The sequence below is a fragment of the Scomber scombrus genome, chromosome 5 (genome assembly GCF_963691925.1).
Source record: "Scomber scombrus chromosome 5, fScoSco1.1, whole genome shotgun sequence".
NCBI classification, from domain to species: Eukaryota; Metazoa; Chordata; class Actinopteri; order Scombriformes; family Scombridae; genus Scomber; species Scomber scombrus.
Window position 1 is genome coordinate 4,415,543 of NC_084974.1, and position 19,466 is coordinate 4,435,008.

The window sequence follows — 19,466 nt, forward strand, 5'->3', positions numbered from 1 at the left end:
TTGGCAAGCTTCTGTAGCTGGCGAGCTAACTAGTAACATGCTAGCTAGCTGGTAAAATGCTAGCACCAATCAGCACCACAACAGCCTGCTGAGTCGCTGTCAAGCTAGCTATCTCCTAGCAAGCTAGTGAGGTGGGTTCCTAACTGAATTTCTTTTAATCTCCTGAATTCCAGTACTGCTAAAGGTCACTGTTTTTACTCTTATAAAGAAGAAGGAAAAGAAAATAGTGATACAGCAGGACTCTTTCAGTATGTCAATACAAAAGCAATTGGATTTTTCACCAAAAAAAATATTAGAACCATCTTTTTGTTCTCTCATATATCAGCTCTGTTAAGGTCATTTGTAATTGGTCAGTGGTATTAATTTTCAAGTTCATCAAAGTCTAGATCAGAGCAAATAACATATCAATTCATTTATTTTATTTCTTAAGTCAAAATATCCGAAATAAATAAGCGAGAAAATGCCAATCAAAATGTTCCTACGGTGACATCTTCAGAGATCTCATTTTGTCTGACCAACAGTGTCACAAATCACAACTTTGAGGCTTAAACCAGTAAGTCTGCCAAAACTAAACAATTTTACAGTTAATGTACTGTTGATCGCTAAATGGCTTAACTAGCGCTGTTGGATTTCTTTTGCATTTGTGAACAAATTCGCTTATTGCAGCTATTTAATTGAAATGATGGGATTTTTCGGACACTGTTTCAGAAAACACATTTTGGCATATCATGTCTGTTTTAAGTACATCTACATTCATTGTAGCGGGATGGAGGTTAAAATCTAAAAACCTGAACCAATAAACAAAACTATTTGCATGACTACATATCAACAGAGGTTTACTGAGATGATGATGATGATGATTTTTTTTTTTTTTTTTACTTAGTTGGTCCTTTTAAAGACAGCGAGACCATATTTGAATCCGTACCAGTTGCTTGGACAGAGATATGAACCTGTGAGGATATTTTCTCTCTCTGTATGTACAGAAGCTCATTGTTGCACGTCTGTAAATGTGTCAATGTAGAAACCATGTTCGGTCATCATCGTCTTTGTTCTGCTCCCGCTCCCCCTCCCTCACCTGACTCTGTACTGTAGTCCATTAACTGAATTTGATTTTGTGTTTTGCCTCTCGGCTCGAGCCATTTGAACTGATGGTGTTCTGCTTGCTATTGACTTTGTTTTTGTTTTGTTTTGTTTTGTAAAGATGTCTTCATGAATGTATTTTTTATCTGTACTTTTTAAGGTATTGTCCCAGCTCATTATGCTACCACCACCTGTGAAGTTGATGCGCACTCTCGTTCGCCCTAGCTACAGTGAATTTGTAAAGCACCCATCCCATCGGGGAAAACACATGCCTTTTTTTCTTTTTCTTTTGGTAGTCTGTAGACTGGCTTCTGCAGCAAAATCCACAGTTACAACCCTCAGAGCCCAATTTACTAGCCCAGAGCAACAGACATAACCATTTATTTGTCTGGTGGAGCCCAAATATTCTCCAGCCCAAATATTTCCTTCATCATCACGGCTCTTATCCCAGATTACGAACCTGCGTCTGTACCGAAGTTTAAGGTTTCCTCCAGACTTTTGCTTGATTTAACAGAGCTCCTCGCCCTGTTCATGAGGTACTTTGTTCTGTTTTTCTTGGCCTTAAAAACTGATTCTTCTGGCATCAATGCTGTTTTTTGCTCTGTGGAGTTTCTGTTTTTTCTGATGTTTGTTTCTGTTTTGCCACATAATGCCTTATTAGAACACATTGGGTTTCTATGTAATGTACTGTTTGTATGATAGAAAAAAGTGCACACGCATGCATACACACACATTTTACCCATACACAAGGCTAAGGAGGCTGTGGAGGAAGTTACTGTTAGGGCATTTGGTTAATTTTGTCACATCACTGCTCCTTTCTGCACCGGCTGCCGCAGCCACACGCAGTGTGTGCGCCAGCCTCTTTTTAGTCAGGTTTTTACATGTGTACAAAGTATAATTATTGGTTATAATGTGACCGTTTGCTCCTCACTTAATGTCGACTCTTGTCAAATAGTTTGCTTCAAAATGTTGTTTGGCACAGAGTTTGATCCTGTTGGACTTGGCCATGTTTGAAGATATTAATGTCTTGCTCGCTTATCTCAGAGGTTGCAAGAAAATGAGATGATTGGAAAAAACAGTGTGAGGTGTTTTAAAAACCACTTATACTGAAATAAAGTTGCTGAAAATCAAACTGCTGTTCCTTTCTTTTATTTTGTGGATGAAAGTTTGCGTTGTATTATTAAAGACAAAGAAGATGTGGAAGTTAAATGAATGTATATTGTACTCATACATCAGGCTTGGCTTTAGTTAGAATCCTGTTGTTATACCAGCAGACTTTTTTACCCAATTAAAACCTAACATTTAAAGAAAACTTATGTCATGAGAAGGATAAAGTGTAACTTTGTATTCAAAACTCATTGATGTGCAAAAAAGAACCTATTCCATTATCATCTCATCTGGACATACTTTACAACTGTGAGCATCATCATGTCTTGTCAAAACTAAGAGAAGTTGGCCAATATCTAGCAAACAACTCCCTCAAGTGGATAAAAGATGCAATGATGAACTCTATTAAAAACTGAACTCAATATTAGGTTCATAATTGAATTTAAAAGTGCCGGATACATGATAGGAAGACCAATAATCTGAATATATGAGCTGTGTTTCACGCAACTGGAAGTACAACAGATTACTCATAAGCATTTTTTAAATTGATTTTAACTATTTAGTACATTTTAATGAGATAGGCTCAATATAAAAAATAGCTATATTTCTTTAGCTGCCAAATGCTCCGCTGTTCACGAACTAGTTGTTTTTTTTAACTGAAAACATTGCAATAACCTATAAAGACCTACAACCTAAAGACCTATAAATTGCAGGCTTGAAAAAACCAAACAATTAGCTGAAAGACACTAAAACAATTCTCTGCAGATTTGTCGTTACTAGCAATACCCTTTCTACCTTTTCATTCCACATAATCATTTGATCCGCTATTTAAAAAAAAAATATATTGATTAGTGCAGCTTTTACGCCATTTTAGGTCTGGAAACAGTATTACCAGGGGGCTGAAAGGACTGTTGAACAACATCAGTGACTCAGTGATGGCTTGGTTAGTTTCTGGCTCTCGAAACTAACTTTCCAATCTATTGTCTATCTTAGAACAAAGAGGCGTCTGTGTTCATGCCTGTCATTAAAGTGCAGTAATATAGTACAAAACTGTCCAAGATGTTAACAATCCCGAATAGATTAATTTCCTAATGACTGCACATCGCTGTGTGTGTGTGTGTGTGTGTGTGTGTGTGTGTGTGTGTGTGTGTGTGTGTGTGTGTGTGTGTGTGTGTGTGTGTGTGTGTGTGTGTGTGTGTGTGTGTGTGTGTGTGTGTGTGTGTGTGTGTGTGTGTGTGTGTGTGTGTGTGTGTGTTTGTACCCTTAGAGACTACGTAACTAGTTTCTCTTTAAAATGTATCACCTTCTCATTTTACTTAAGGCATCTATGAAAAGGATGACACCAGCAGTTTGTAATGCAGCCTTTCCGTTATGAATTTGTCTTCATCTTTTTAGTCTGATGACATCATCATCAGGGTTATTTTCTCAGACTTGATGAAGCTCCTCCATAGCCACAGAAGACATAATACAAGTGTTTTCACAGGCTGAGTCCTCATCACAAGTAAACTGATCTTAACGTGGAAAATCCATTGACTGCCTCTTTGATATGAACTTCAAATGAGCAATGAGCTTCTGTCTGAGTGATTTATTTGATTTCGCTGCAAATTTTCACTCATTTTAAAGCAATGAAATACTTTCACATTCTTAAGTCATGAGTTGCAGTTAATTCATCTAAAGAAATTAAACCTGACAGTGTTTTCTTCTAAATGTTTATTTGTAAATATATAGAGATTGTAAGTTTAAGTTTTGACAGGTGTGCTGCACAATATTATTCTACCATGTACTGTTGGGGGCAGCACCTTATCAGCCTGACAGTGTACAGTCTTACTGAGTGTTGGTTGATGATGAGTGGGAGGAGAGTGAGTGTGTGTGTGTGTGTGTGTGTGTGTGTGTGTGTGTGTGTGTGTGTGTGTGTGTGTGTGTGTGTGTGTGTGTGTGTGTGTGTGTGTGTGTGTGTGTGTGTGTGTGTGTGTGTGTGTATTTGCTGAGGTGGGATTTGGGGTTTGAAGGTGGAGGTCAAGGGCTGTAGATAAACAGCCCTATCCTGTCCTGGTCAGGAAGTGAATGTTGCTGAAGCACCCACACAGAGCGCTGTGTTGGGTAAAATTAGTGAACCTAAAAACAGTCCACTCCTTTGTAGCACAGTTTTAGTTGACATTGAAGTCTTTCGCCGAGCCTTGTGTTACTGCTGGTCATTGTTGGAACTGAAACCCGGCTGTGTTCGGCCCCTCGGATGGGCCTCAGGTTGCCGAGGAACAAGGATCCACTTTGGACAGCAGTATTTACAGAGCTGAGAGTCATAGCCAACACAGACATGTTCGTGTCAGAAACGGCCACCAGGGGGCAGGAGTGACTCTGCACCAGCTCTGTCATATCAGGTGACGTTTCATTAAAGATGCATTTCATTCAGTCTGCTGGATCTGTGTCATTTTACTATTTTCTGCAGCTCACTGTTTATGCTTTATGACTTTATAAGTTTCAGATTTACTATTAATGAGCTGAGTTATTTCTTAGAAAAATATAAAATGGACTTCAAAGTGCCGGTGAATCAGCACATATGCAGGACAGTGTAATAGATGAGACTTTTGCACTTAACCAACCTGCAGAGGGTTGTGTTACGTCACCAGCTGTTAAGTGGAGCAGAGATGAGACCATCAATAGCAAAGGGAGTGTGATGTGTGATGTGATAGCATCCAACCATTACTTAAATATACAAATACAAACGTACCTCAGTGTTGGTACACATATCCCAACTGCCAAACAGGTTTTTGTTGATCCACACAGGCAACTGTAAGCTTGTCACCTTGAAATGTATATTTGTTGCACTTGCACCCTTAAAGCAGATGAGGCTCTATATCCATTTTCTTTTGGATGACTTTTATTAAAGGCTCGGTTCAGTTACAAAGCAGATTTTTAGTCACTTTCGGCCTGCTACCTTGTTTCCAGCTGTGACAGCACACACCCTTTTTTTCAGAACTTCTCTTAAAGGGACAACGGTCAAACAAATGCAACCTCCTCTAACAACTTTGTACACATAAATCCATACATTTCAATGGTGCAATACTCTCCCCAACTACAAAAAAAAAGAAGATATTAGCATGACCTTTTTTCCATCTTCAGTGTCTCTTATACTACCTCTGACAATTAATGCATCAACTATAAACACAAAACCAATAGACTGTGTGGCATACAGTTACAGTTACACCCCTGAGTACTTACCAGACTACGAAGCATGATCACAGGAAAAATAGCAAAACATTTATTTATTTTTTTAAATCTCAGAAGAGCCACATAAAGACGGTTACAAGAAAAGTTTGGATATTTAACTTACAGTTACTTTTATTCAACAGTTTTTTAATACATGTTGGCCAACTTGTACCTTTTTCAGAAGCTCTTGGCAGGCCTTGCTTCGACTATCTCCCGCAGGATATTTTGCTGCAAATGATGCATGGTGGGTGTCGATGTGGCGTTTAATATTGCATCGTTTCATCGACGCAATTTTGTCGTTACATAACAAACAGGTCGCAGTCCTAGCTCTTTCCACGAACGCGAACTCATCTGTCCCAGAGCGATAGATAGATAGATGTTCTATCTATCGCTCTGATCTGTCCACTCAAGCTGAAAGTAGCGGACTTTCTCTTCGTTTTTTTCCTTTTCGACATTTTTCTTATCTACAACGAACGCACACATCAACGTTAACAAGTGTTCTTGTTGACGGAAATGGAGGGAAATCTGTGATTCTGTTTGATGTTGTCATGGCAATGAGCCGCGAATGTAACAATATTGTGCAGGCTATGTTTACGGAGTCAAATGAGGTGGAAAGTAAAATTAAATTTCTCAGATAGACCTGTGTATATGCCACGAAGACATGTCATTTTAATATAAGTAGTATTGACTGTTGTTTAAGCCTTCCTCTAGGCCTATGCTTATCCCTTAATTTGCAAGTTGTTGTTTTTTTTCGCCAAGCCATTTCGTCCGAGAGCCCCGGCCGTGCAGCAAAGAGCCAGTGGTGGCTCGCGAGCCCCAGGTTCCCGACCCATGCCTTATAGCTTTGTACATGGCATGACTTGTAATGGTAGAAGTAGTAGAGTTGTTGTTGTTGTTGTTGTTGTTATTGTTGTTGTTGATTATTACTTATCACTTATGTCAAGCTCCAAATTGAGCATTCTCTGTAAATTCCACTATATCATTAGAACTGAATTACTCACCAAATGTCTGTTCAACACATCATGAACTCTACCATGAACTAAATCTTTTCTTAGCTACTGCCTCTGTTCTTCCTAAATACTGTGTTTATTGCTGCACTGATGTGTATGTAGGTTGTCCTAGTTTGTATAAATGTAGATCAGGTCTTGGTTTGCTGTCCCCTTGAGGATCTTCTTGGTCTCCCAACCCCAGGATTTTCCTCTGAAAACCCTGATATGTCCTCTTGCTTTTCAGAATCAGAACCTTGCACTTCAACCTCCAAGCCCTGCTGCATCATCTGCAGCACAGTCTCCTTGGCTTGTCTTTCATCCTGAGCAGGTTCTTTTTCCTCTTGAGCCTGACTCCTATCATTCTGGTCAGGTGTCTCAGTCTAGGTTTCCACTCTGAGATGCTGCTTTACTCTGGAAAACTGCTTAGCTGTAGGTTCAGAGAGTTGGGTTTGCAATTTAAGACTGGTGTCCTGGGTCAGCTGAGGCATCGGTACAGCATACTCTTCCTCGCTGCAACTATCAGAATCTTCAGAATGGAATGAATCCTTATTTTCTCTTTTTGTTGTTTTGTTGTTTTTCTTTGATCTATTTTCCTCTCTTTTAGTGGTGTAGCACAAGATTTCTGTGTAAAACCCTCTCTCAACCAGTTCCATCCAGAAGCGTCAGTACATATATAGGACTGTCAGTTCATTTTCTTTCCCTGACTACATGTACTTTGTTTTCCCAGTAAGCACGGATCTTTGCTGTTCCTCCCCCTTCTGACAGCTTCTGAATCAGTCCATGGTCACTAGGTTCAAGAACCGAACTCCATGCTCTATGGTAATAATATGTCTGTTCTCTTTCTGCTGATATTCACATAATCTTTTCTGCAATATAATATGCTTCTTGCAATGACTGTTGCAATTTCTCAGCATACCGTGCTTGACATGTGTCTCTTTTCTTCATTTGGAAAAATAAGATTGATGGGGAGTGTTAACTCCCTTCCAAAGAGAAGAAAAAAAGGTGAGACTCGCGTTGATTCATGCACAGTAGACTTGTATGCTTGGACAACTTTGTTTAGATATTCCAATTAGAGTTCCTCCCAATTAAACTTCTGGGTTTTTTCCAGCTAACAGAGCATACCTAACAATATTCTGCTGTAATGCTCTGCTGGGTTTGACTGTGGGTGGTATGGTGTTGCTCTACAGTGCTGTACACCACTGTAACTCTGCAGTTTGCACAACAACCCATGATGTAGCAGTTATGAGGCAGCTGGCCACCCTCCCCCAGGGGTCTGAGGGCGCACTCCATCAGGGACATCCCATCTTCAATTGCCTTGTTCAGTAGTGTCTCAGTAGAAAACATCTGCCTGGCTGCCTCCTGGTCCTTGACCTCGACCTTTGTGCAGTCATGTCAAGGCCATGACTTCTGGTTCAGTGTCTCATTCAGTGCTTGGTGCATTGTCTGGGGCGACCTTGTCTGAAACAGACTGAGGTGTTTTTTAGGGCGAGTTCAGACTAGTGTTGGCTCGCGCCCAGCTGGGGATACATCTTATCACAGCCTTCTCCTCAGGTTTTAACCAGTAGCGAAGCCCATTACACAGTGGAGCAGGTACGACATAGACATAGTAATTACCTGGATATAACTCCTTTTCTATGAGTACGTGTGTTACCCCCCTAACTACAAGCCCAGCTGGCCCCAGTTCCTTTGTGGCAGAATTTCCATAGGCAGACAATCCGCACGTGTGCAGGGCATATAGAGGGTGAGGGCGGTGGATGCATGAGTTGAGTAATATATCTTTTCTAAGGATGCCTTGGAGGGTGAATTATATAAGAGGGCTACACACGTAGTCATAGAAGTGGAGTTATATCCCAGTAACTTTTACAGTATATTTCATCTCTGATGCTTGGTTCCTGCAGGTAAGGCTTAATATCTACCAGCCCAGTACTGTCTTATAAGCCTGCCATTACTGTCTGTTAGCACTGAGTCCATATAAGGTCAGGGTTATACTTCAATCCTGCCTTGGCTCTGTCAGCTGCAAAGAGAACTTTCTGCCTGAGATCCATTGTATTTAATACGGAACAGATTTCCTTTGTCTGTTGGACAGTATGGGTTAATGCATGATAAAGCTCTGTGGCATCTTTTTCTATGAAACAGGTTCTCAGGATTTGTCTCTACGAAATCAGTGTCAGCTCAGACCTCCTTTCCAAGTAACTTCTCAGTTTAACCTCTGGGGCAATGGACTGAATGACAGCTTGGACAATTTCACCCTCATCATAGCCTTTCTTTTGCCCTGTTCAATTTGTCTTTTTTGGCCAACTTCACCAATTTGATCCACAATCCTGAAATCCTTTCAGTACACTGGATGACGATTCACCTGACTTTTGACTTGAGGTAGCACTCTATCTGCCATGATACATTGCTCAACTTCACCGGTGAAGAAGCTGTGATTACTGCCACTGTCTTTCATATTTCCCAAGCCATTCATTAGTAACATAAAGCACAGGAAGTCTTTGATCTTCCAAAGTGATAACACTTCCACTTTCCAGATGCTGCAATATAACCCATTTTAGTAATTGGCATGAAGACTTTACCTCATCACTTGGTTTAAGTCTCAGTTCTTCAAATGAAGTATTTAGGTCTTCAAGTGATAAAGTCACGTGTGTCCTCTTAATATCAACCATGAACGATTCCTATTAAAACTCCTTATTTATTTCAGTTCATGTGTTACTGTCATGTGTTTGTTACTGTCAAACACATTTCCAATTTTTACAGTGTAATTTTGTTGAATCAGGCGCCAATAAAATGCTTACTGGATCCTACTGGTACTTACATTTAGGTACAGTGGAAGAAAACAAGACTATGCAAGGTAATAAACAATTAGGCAATTTAAAGGAGAGTTGAAATAATTTATACTGCATTTATTTTTTGTAAAAACTAGGTACCTACGGGGTAACAAAACTTAAGTTTGGGGAGAATGGAGTTGACAAAGTTGGCATTAGGCCAAAGCTATAAATTAATTCAAGTATAATTCCTTTCACAGTGCTACCAAAAATGTGAAGGTTCAGTTAGGGAACAAAAGGAGCTTTGGGAAAATCTCTCAAAACTCAGATGGAGAAGTAATGAAACAGTTAACTTTTCTAACTCAGGTGTCAACAAATGAGACACTGTAGTTTAACAATCAGTCAGTTCAAAGTTTGGAGGTATTTACTGAGCATCAACAGCAAGCTTCACTCTAGCTTTCACGATGTCCTGTCCTCTCAGTGAAGCTGCTTTGCTCTCATAACTTCCAACTCTGAACTAAACCAGCTACTGAATGTAGCCTTACCTGTTGCTAACATTAGTAAATCACATAAGAAAACGCAACATATAAATAAAATAAGATTGAAATCACTTGGAGTCACATTTCTTTACTATTGGTGGTGACTATCCGCACTAAGCTAGCACGTATTGGACCAGTCTGTCCACTGAGACCAAACTGATATCAACTCCCCATCAACCTAACAGTAACGCAGCAAACATGGCGACCCGCAGCAATGATGTATTGATGTCAAAATCTTCCCAACAGCACATATAATGTAGAGAAATCACAGGATTTTTTAAATTGCAAACCCCTGATTCGTTTAATTTTGCATTAATTATTGCAACTGCAAGACCTTCCTGGAGGGACTACTATGTAACTTTAGGTTTAATCCACGTGGGGAGTTCCGGTCCTCTGAAATGAGGCTAATGCGGAAGTAATTTAAAACTGCATTCTATCAAAAGGCCACCAGGGGGCGACCGTTTTTGTGTCAAAAGGACTTCCTTCTCTATAGCCTACAGGTCAATGGAGAATTCACCAACTTCTTACTTGATTTCTAACCTCAGTAAACGTTTTCAAAATGTGTTTATGGTCTCAATCACTAGTTTAAAGCCTTCTTCAATGCAGTATGATGTTCATTTGTGAAATTTTGGCCTCCCTGATTTTTTTATTTGACGATAAAGCAGGGTATGCATTAGGGCGTGGCTACGTCGTGATTGACAGGTTGATTGGTTCACAGGTTCAGGAGGGCGCCTCTTGCTCCTCCTGATGCCCATATAAGTAGAATCCGTGTTTTTATTTTTCCCGGCATGCACCTGAAAAGATGCCGCTGCTCAGATCCGATACTGTTGGCCTCCGATCAGCAGTCCACAAACCAATGGGTCACAGATGTTACGTCCATTTCTTATATACAGTCTATGGTTTAATCTCATTAGGGTACAGGGGGCACTAGTCAAAGGTCAGGAGGGGTCAGACTGTAGCACACACACACACACACACACACACACACACACACACACACACACACACACACACACACACACACACACACACACACACACCACAACAAACCACTCTTCTCACTCTCCACAGGTCAAGAGGTGGTCAAGAGGTGCCTGGCTGTTTCTGATTTGTCCGGGGTCAAAGGTCAACAGAATGGAGGCAGACAGTCCAAGGTCAAGAACAGGTGGAAGCCTGCGAGAGAGAGACACAAGAACAACAGAGACGTGTCGAAGCAGAGAAGAACAAAGCAGAGAGTGCTCAGCCTGACAAAGCCTGACAGTCCTCAGAGAGTTGCTTTACCATCATGCTCCACTAAAGGACAATTGCCACCACAGTAAAGGAGGATTACCATAGTTTGAACAAAAGCTCAGCCAGGGCACGTGCTTTTTTACACTCAGCTGATATGGAGAGCATATGGAGTGGTAAAGGTGGCTGAATTCCTTCTCTTCCTTATAAAACACTGCGTCTTAATGATATGGTATGCTCAATTCTGGACAATGTATTAATTGCTCATGTGTTTGGAACAATTTTAATATCCAGGGTTCTTATTAAAATAAGACCAATGTGACCAATGAGACATTATTGGCACTCTCCATAACATTCAATCATTTGGTTCTCACGTTATCATAATACACTATACAAGAATATCAAGGAATGATTTCATAATTCTAGTACTTCAAAGCAGATAAAAAAACAACAGGTAATCACATTTTTTAGCAACCTTGTAGGAATTATATGATTTTTCTGAAGATACTGAGTCGTTGCATGTTCTTCACATGCAATGGTTACAAAATTCTGATACAAATACATTTGAAAAACAGCTTTTCTTAATAACCTGGGCTATACATTCTATTGCTTTTTGATAACGCTTCAACATCCCTGTCTCCGAGAAATTATGTCTTCATACTACTCATTTTCAAAAGCAAATAGGTTTTAAAGAAATGTAATGTCACATGGATTACATTTTAATGATGAAGTGTCAAGCTGCAGACTCTTGATACTGATCACTCAGTGAAATGTTCACTGACAGCATGATTTGTTTTCCTCCTATATCCTCTTTTGCAGCATGATAGCCATAGCAACTGAAGCATTAATACACTTTTGATGGTGATATTTAAACACTTGCAGGATTTGGAAATTGAACATTGTGACATTCTATTAAAAGATGGTGATATTTTGAAAAAGTCAACAGATAATAGAAGAACAAGACTAAACAAGTTTAACTTATTAACATTTAATCGAAACCACAATCTTTCTTTAAAGTCCTCCTCCCCTAAAAAATGTGTTTTGCTTATTATTACTTCAGTTGGATGTTTAAGCTTCACTGTGCAGAATGATTCATGTGCAGTTTGTTTTCATATTCATCTGCTGAAGAGGGAAACTTTCTCTGTGCTCTCATTAAATATAAGTTTAAGGAGTGTACCTACAATAATTATTTCTTCACAACTTGTTTAGTTAGTGTGATGTGGAAACTTGACGCTTCCAGTGCACAAACACTGAGAATGGACTTTATAGTGAAATCACGTGTCTTCAGCTGTTGAAATTAAAAAATATTTACATGTTCACAGTAGGGCTGGTTGTCAGTACTCGATACCTTAAGGTATCAAACGAAATCAATCTATACCAAGTATAATCCAAACGTCTCCAGTCAAACGATAGCTGCAATTGATCCTTTTTGCACCCAGAGCTAGAAAATATGACTATTTGTATGTACTTGTGTAACCCCCACAGTAAAATATGAATACAAACAATTCATTAAAATGCATAAATAAGTTGAAACAGTTAAAATGTCACATTTGATTAAATAAGAGTCATTAAAAAACTGTGTGATAATAATTTCATGGGAATGTTTAAAAATCGGCCTATATAAAATACTTTAACGGTACTGTCCCTTTAAGAGATTCATGGTCCTTTGCCCTATGACCCTGGCATGACCCTGGCATGACATAGCATATATGCTGAACGGACCAGAGAGCAGATGAGAAGAGCAGAGAAACGAACGAATGAATACTTTTCCAGAGAGTGATTTAAGACCTGAAAAATAATAACTACGTGGTTGGTGATTCACAAGAGCCATATCTAATCAAACCACAACGGTTTTGGTGAGTTTCAACTTATTTTATTGTAATAGCGTTTGTAATGTTTACACTTGTGGATGCTAGCTAAATGCTAACGTTGCAACTGTGTGGCGAAGGCTATTAACACAAGGTGTTTAGCTGCTAATATTTTCGGTTTATTAAGGGAACCAATTGAGAGTGCGTGTTGTGTTGTTAATTGAAAAGAGGGTTATATTGTTTTAGGAAAAGTTTTATTATGTGTAAAAGACGGGAGATGCGAGACTTCGTTGCCATTTTCGGTCTGGTTAAACAACTAGCAGTAATGTTACGATGCACAGTAATTTTAAAACTTTATTGACTGGAATTATATTGACAAATTTGATTTATTTTTCTTATGAAAGTTTTTTGTGATGTTGTTCCCGTTTGAAGTTTGAACTTGAAGAGGAGTTTCTTCTGTGGAGTGTGTGTGCGCGCAGAGACTACACACACGCCCAGGACACAAAATGGCTAGCCAGACCTGCGGATTTCGTTTCTAAAGACAAGAGTTCATCTTCATCGTGCTAGTGAGAGGATCCGCTGCGCGAGGCTGCCAGAGAGGTAGGAGTATTGAATTACATTTCTTCTTTTCAAACTGAACTCATCTGGAGTACATAGAAACTGAACTCTGAAGTGTTACATTTTGTATTTTGAAAAAAAGAGTTAACTCAGGAAGATAATTGAACCAAAATAAACGAACTTCAAATAAGATAGTTACAGACTGGTCTAACATAACTAAACTATCTAAACTAAATAAACCATCTAACTAGGGTGGGTTGCCTGAACTAAATTATATCTAACCTAGGAAAAAAAAAAAAAACACCTACAGGCTATTGACTGATTCAAATGTTATGTGTGTTTTTATTTGTATTTACTTCCAGTAAAGTGCCGGCTTTTGCATTTAAATCACCTGGTCTCTGGCTCAATTGTATTTGTTACCCCACTCCATTAGAACCTAGAACTGGTCCAGTAGTGTAAATAAATGGTGTGTATTGGTGATACATATGCTACACTTGCTCACAGCCAATCAAAATAAGCATTCCTTGATTTAATGCGACATGTGATTTAGGGGTGCAACGATTAGTCGGCGTTGTCGACAAAAATCGACGACAAAGTTAGTCGCTGACGAATTTAATAGTGGATAATTGTCAGTGACGTCATCAGGCGTGTTTTTCGTGCTTTGCGGAGCAGTGAACTCCAGCAGTAACAAACAAAAGCAGCTGAAAAACACACACAGCAGCATTAAACAACTTAACCCAACTCTGAGGTGAAGAAAATAACTGCGTCCTCTGTGTGTTGGACAGTGATGACTTTCTCGGAGCTAACTGGAGGCTGCTCTCCCTGCGGGAGACTGTGCACACCGCACACCACATGTTCTCCAGATATTGTCACCTTTGTCTCAAAAAAAACGTGATATAACACTGTGGTGCTGTAGTAATTCATCCGATTCAGTGGCAGTATGGGCAGCCAGCATCTTACCGGGGGCAGCACAGAGCGCACACACACACACACACACACACACACACACACTATCGCTCATTTACGTCAATGATATAATGTCACCGTGTGGATCAGTTTACCTTGTTACACTGCGCGCCTTACTTCTAGTTTATGAACTAACAGCTTCTACCTGCTGAGATCTCAGTCAGAAGTAGGAGAGGAGCAGCAGTAGGTTGACCTCAGGTCTCCACTGAGGAGTCTAGCGCACATCATTTTGTATGGTAGCCTAATGATGCAAAAATTAAAAACAGTCACACCCAATAAACCACAGTTCATACTGTGAATATGTAGTTTCACAGACACATTGTTGTTTTTTTCTGGGTTGTGACTAAAATCATTAAGAATAATGTAAAATCAGTCTTCACACCACCAAGGTGAACTGGTTTAGTCTTGACTCTTGTTTGACACTGCTAGAGGATGGTAATATTGATTTATAAATGTGTTGTTCTACTTGTGTGTGACATGGGATTTGTGCATTTGTGCAGCAATATGTTATAATTCGTAATAATTAAAATAACTTATTTCTATGTATTTACAAAATTTATTTCTATTCCTTGTATTTAATTTTTTGTATTCATGATTATATATCATTTTGGTATTAATCGTTATTTCTATCTATCGATCTATATATATATGGTGGGCGCTGAAGGGGAGTTCACCCGGGAGCCTTACAAGCTAGAACCACCACTGATCCGATTAGTCAATTAATCGTTGACTAGTCGACTATCAAAATAGTCGTTAGTTGCAGCCCTAATGTGATTGGCCGACTGCCACAGCAGCTACAACCTGTTTGTGGTGGTGAAGTTGCAATTTAATGTATCTGTTCACATGATGGGTATCTAATGAAGTACTCAATTGGTATTGGTATCATTTTAAGGGTACTTGGATTGGTACTGGTATCGTAATCTTTTAAATGACAGCCAGCCCTTGTTTGCAGATTGGATTTTTCAGTGAGGTTGAAAGAGTAGATGTAATTAATGGTATTGGCATTAATGGTGGTTGGTTCCTTTAAAACGTGAATTCAGAAAATTTTTAGCAGACTTGAACATTTTTATCCAAGTCAGCCAGCAGCTTTAGCTCTGCTGGAAGGCTTTTTGCTTTGAGCAGGAGCACAGTAGTCGTCCATGAGTCTAGCCTGAAATTAGTTTGTAGGTGACCAGTCATCGTTTGTCATGCTGCCTTTCATCATTTTTATCTCCACCCTGCTCAGTCTTGAGCTGACTTCTAGCAAGTAAAATTGATTCTCACTGGATGTTTTCCAGACTAACATCTCAAGGTAAAACTGAACTTGTTCCATCAAGGCCATGAATTCATTCAGTCAATCTTGTATCTGGTAAGTTACTGAACTGTATGTCTATACAAATGGTTTAATAAGAAACTATGACGTCTTTACAATTTGCCTTTACACTTTTAAGTAAATGTGTAAGAATGTAGGCTTTTAGTGTTTGACAGGTGTCCTAGTGCGTTGGTTAAGCTTCAGTGGGGAATTGATTGACCACCTGATGACCCCAATGAAGTTTTAACCTCCCTCTACACCCCGTCTCAAATATCCACCGTGGCACCCTCCTGGAAACCCACAGTTGGCGTAATCATCTCCACTCACGTCATCTTGGCTAAATGCAGGTCACAAGGGATTGTATCATCTACTACTAAAACAGAAATGAAAAGAGAAATGAAAGAAATACCCTTAAACTTTTAAGTAAATGTGTAAGAATGGAGGCTTTCAGTATTTGACAGGTCTCCTGCTGCGTTGGTGAAGCTCCAGTAGGGAATTGTTTGGCAAGAAGGTACGAGCTGAGCGAGAGGTTGTGGTGGTGTGGGTGTATGTCAGTTTGTCTATTTAGCAGATTTAAACCTTTATTTAACCACAATGAGCTTATGAATGTCTTTGGAAAGAGAGACTAACCAAGATTAAAGCAACATTAAGCTGCAGGTACTCCAAATAAATTGGACATATACACCAAAAATATACATATAATTTTGCTTAACATCATTGTAATATGATAAAATTAATTAAATAACATTTTCCAGTCACAAAATGACATGTACACAGAGCAGTTACAGCATTGATCTAACTATAATATAGGCTTAGGCTTACAGTTAATACAGTTTTTAGATTGCTAATTTTTTATTGTTCATTTTGTTCACTCTATAATCTTAGTGTAGCATTTATACCGTTTATACTGGCCGTTGGCTTTATATGTCTCTGACAGTATCTCAGCTGGGGTGGTGCTTTAGGCTGAGTTCAAACTCTTCCTGTCTGCTTGAGGAGTCACTGCTCTGACCTTGTCAGACACACAGACAGACAGACGCAAGAAGCAGAGAAAGCCTAAAAGAAATGATTATTTCTTCCTCCCGCAATCACCTCAGGGATCTGTGTGTTTGCCTTTTTGCCCTTTAGAAAGATTTAGAGGACTTAAAAGTTTTGAAAGTCTGATGGGTATTGCAGCATGAATATACCCCTGAAGATGAACAGAAAACTAGTCAAACTTTAGTTATTTTTAGAGGAAAGGTTTTATTGAAAGGTTTTATATCTGGAATTTTGAAGCAGTTTACATGTATTAATTGTTTTTTATTAGCAATGCGTCAACGGGTGTTTATGTGATGTAAAAAATGAGACCTTATTCAAATTTCTCAGTTGTATTTAACAGCCTGTGGAATGATTTCTATGCGAAGGACTCGGGATCATCAAACAACCTACACATGAGCACAACGACACAACAAAAATGGTGGTATCTGAGTAGGAACACCCTGCAGATATTAGCTCTCCAGCTAATGAGACGGCTAGCTGCCTCCATTGACCACAACACAGCACCTCAGCAATGACCAGTCGCCCACTCCTGAGCACACAAAGCTAAAACATTATTTCCTCAACAAATGAAAAGAAAACATTCTCCAGAGTTTAACAAATTGTGTTTTGTCAGATATACAGATACATAGATGTACTTTATTGTTCTCAAATTTGGAAACTTGTGATTTAGAGCAGCAGACATTGCATAGGCAATCTAAACTAGAGGATAGGAATGTGTGTCTATAGAAAAAAAAAAGCTCAATGCAAGAATATAATAAAAAGACCTTGGCATACACTATATAATAAAATATAAACATAGGATTAATTAATATATACCTTAGACAATTGTGCAGCTGTTGAAATTGAGCAGCTGTTGTAGAAATGTTTTTGTGCTTTCATGTTGTTCATTAGATGATTGTTTTTGCTTCAACTAAAAATTAAAAAAAAAAAATCAAGGCCTGGTGAGCTTTTGAGAACACAGGTCAGCAGAGGAACAGTAACCCTAACCCTGCATTGTTGTTACATTGCACATGTCACTATAGACACCATGCCATGGTCTTTTCAGTATGCAATAACAATGGCATAGGACTTATAGTGGGTCTGCATTTATTATTTTAAGGGCACTTCCACACAACTGATGTCACATCAGCTCTAGAACCCTCCCAGCCTCTCATCCTGTATTGCCACTCCCATGGATTCCACACTAGAACTGCTCATTTCAACTCCCCCCTGCTCTCAATAGCATTTACCCTCCTAGCTCCTCTTCAGCCTTTTCCCCGGCTCAACATCCTATTTCTATTCCCCTTAATAAATAACGGCATTCCTGCCTCCTCACCTTTCTGTGACACACTTAGAGTAACTAGTTCCAGGTAACAACTTCATTGTAATTGTGTAAGACTGTGCACAATTTACAAATATGCTTGTGTATTATTTTTCCTATTTCTATTGATATTGTGATTGTTCTGTTTTATACTGATATTATTCATACATTAGTATATTATACATATCTATATATTATACAAAGACTATAAAGTACTTTTCCTCTGTGCAATGATAAAGTTGATTTGAATTAAAAAAATTAAATGTTATTACAAACATCTATGTGTCATTTTCCATATTAATTATAAACAAATTTTCAGCAAACAAAACCACAAAATAAATAAAAACAAGTTGAAACTTACAAAGTGAATAAAAAATACTTGTTAAATTAGGGAAATATAGTAAAATTGTCTACACTCACGCATGAATGTAGCCTGAGTATTGGCCCTGTGGATCTGGGTAACGGTCAGGGATCCTTCACATACAGCAGCTTGTTATCACCACTCTTACGTCTCTGACCAAATGGTCCTTGTTGGACGGAATCTGCCTGCATCTCAGGCAGAAACACCAGGTTGGCTGGCCCTGGACAGGGTGGGGTGTGGTTGTCGGGTCTCCAAGTGATGAGGACAGTCGGTTGAACATCATGTTTGGGTCCATCATCAGACAGCGCTGTAGCAGCTGATGAGACTGCTGAAAGTCAAGGTTCTTTTATTATTATGACCAGATGCAGTTATGTGGGGCCAGTGTCAATCTAGAGGTAATGCTGTTATATTGATGTAATCTATTTCACAGGATAGGTGTATTCATGTGGAGGCTCATTGAACTGGTGGCGCCTCTGAAAGAGAACGATGGTAGGGGTGAGTTTGTTTTTGGTGTTCATGTTGTCCTATGCATGGCTACTAGTGGTAGGCAAACTTTAGTGTCAAAGTTTTGTCAAAGCAAACGTTTCTGCTTGCAAACGCAGTGCACACTTGTTCCATACTTTTTTGTTGCTGCTAATGGTTAATGCTAATGTCTTTTAATGATTTGATTGTGTCCTGATCAACGTCAACATCATGGTCTGGTTCCTTGCCTCTGAAGTGCAGGCTAAAAAAGTCTAATTTTACAAATACATCAATGAGCCACACTGTTGCACTGGGTGACAAGTTGCTTCATTACCATGAACACACACACTGTAGTTTGTTTTGACTCCATCCCACACACACACACACACTGCTGCTACTGGAAGAGCACCAAATGTGTATTAATCTGCCGCTGAAAATAGTCACTAACCAATGCCCTTTTTTACTTCTGTTTGAAAAATGTTTGCTAAAGACTGCAGTGGCCAGCTGTAACAGGAAATTACTGAGCCAGCTTTATAGATAATACTTTGTGACTGTGATGGCTCATATTTAGGTTTAGAGAATATTGGTCGTTGGTAGAAATAAGTGGTCTTGGGACTGAGAGCCACAGACAAGAAGGGATCTCTGAAAGTAGTAGAGTCAGGGGCAGAGCTTTGGGCGGTGTGACCTGTGCAAGGCACCGGGGCCCACAGGGGTCCGAAAGGGCCCACGCCCTTTTCAACGTGCGCGATCACTGAGTACTTCATTTTACAATTA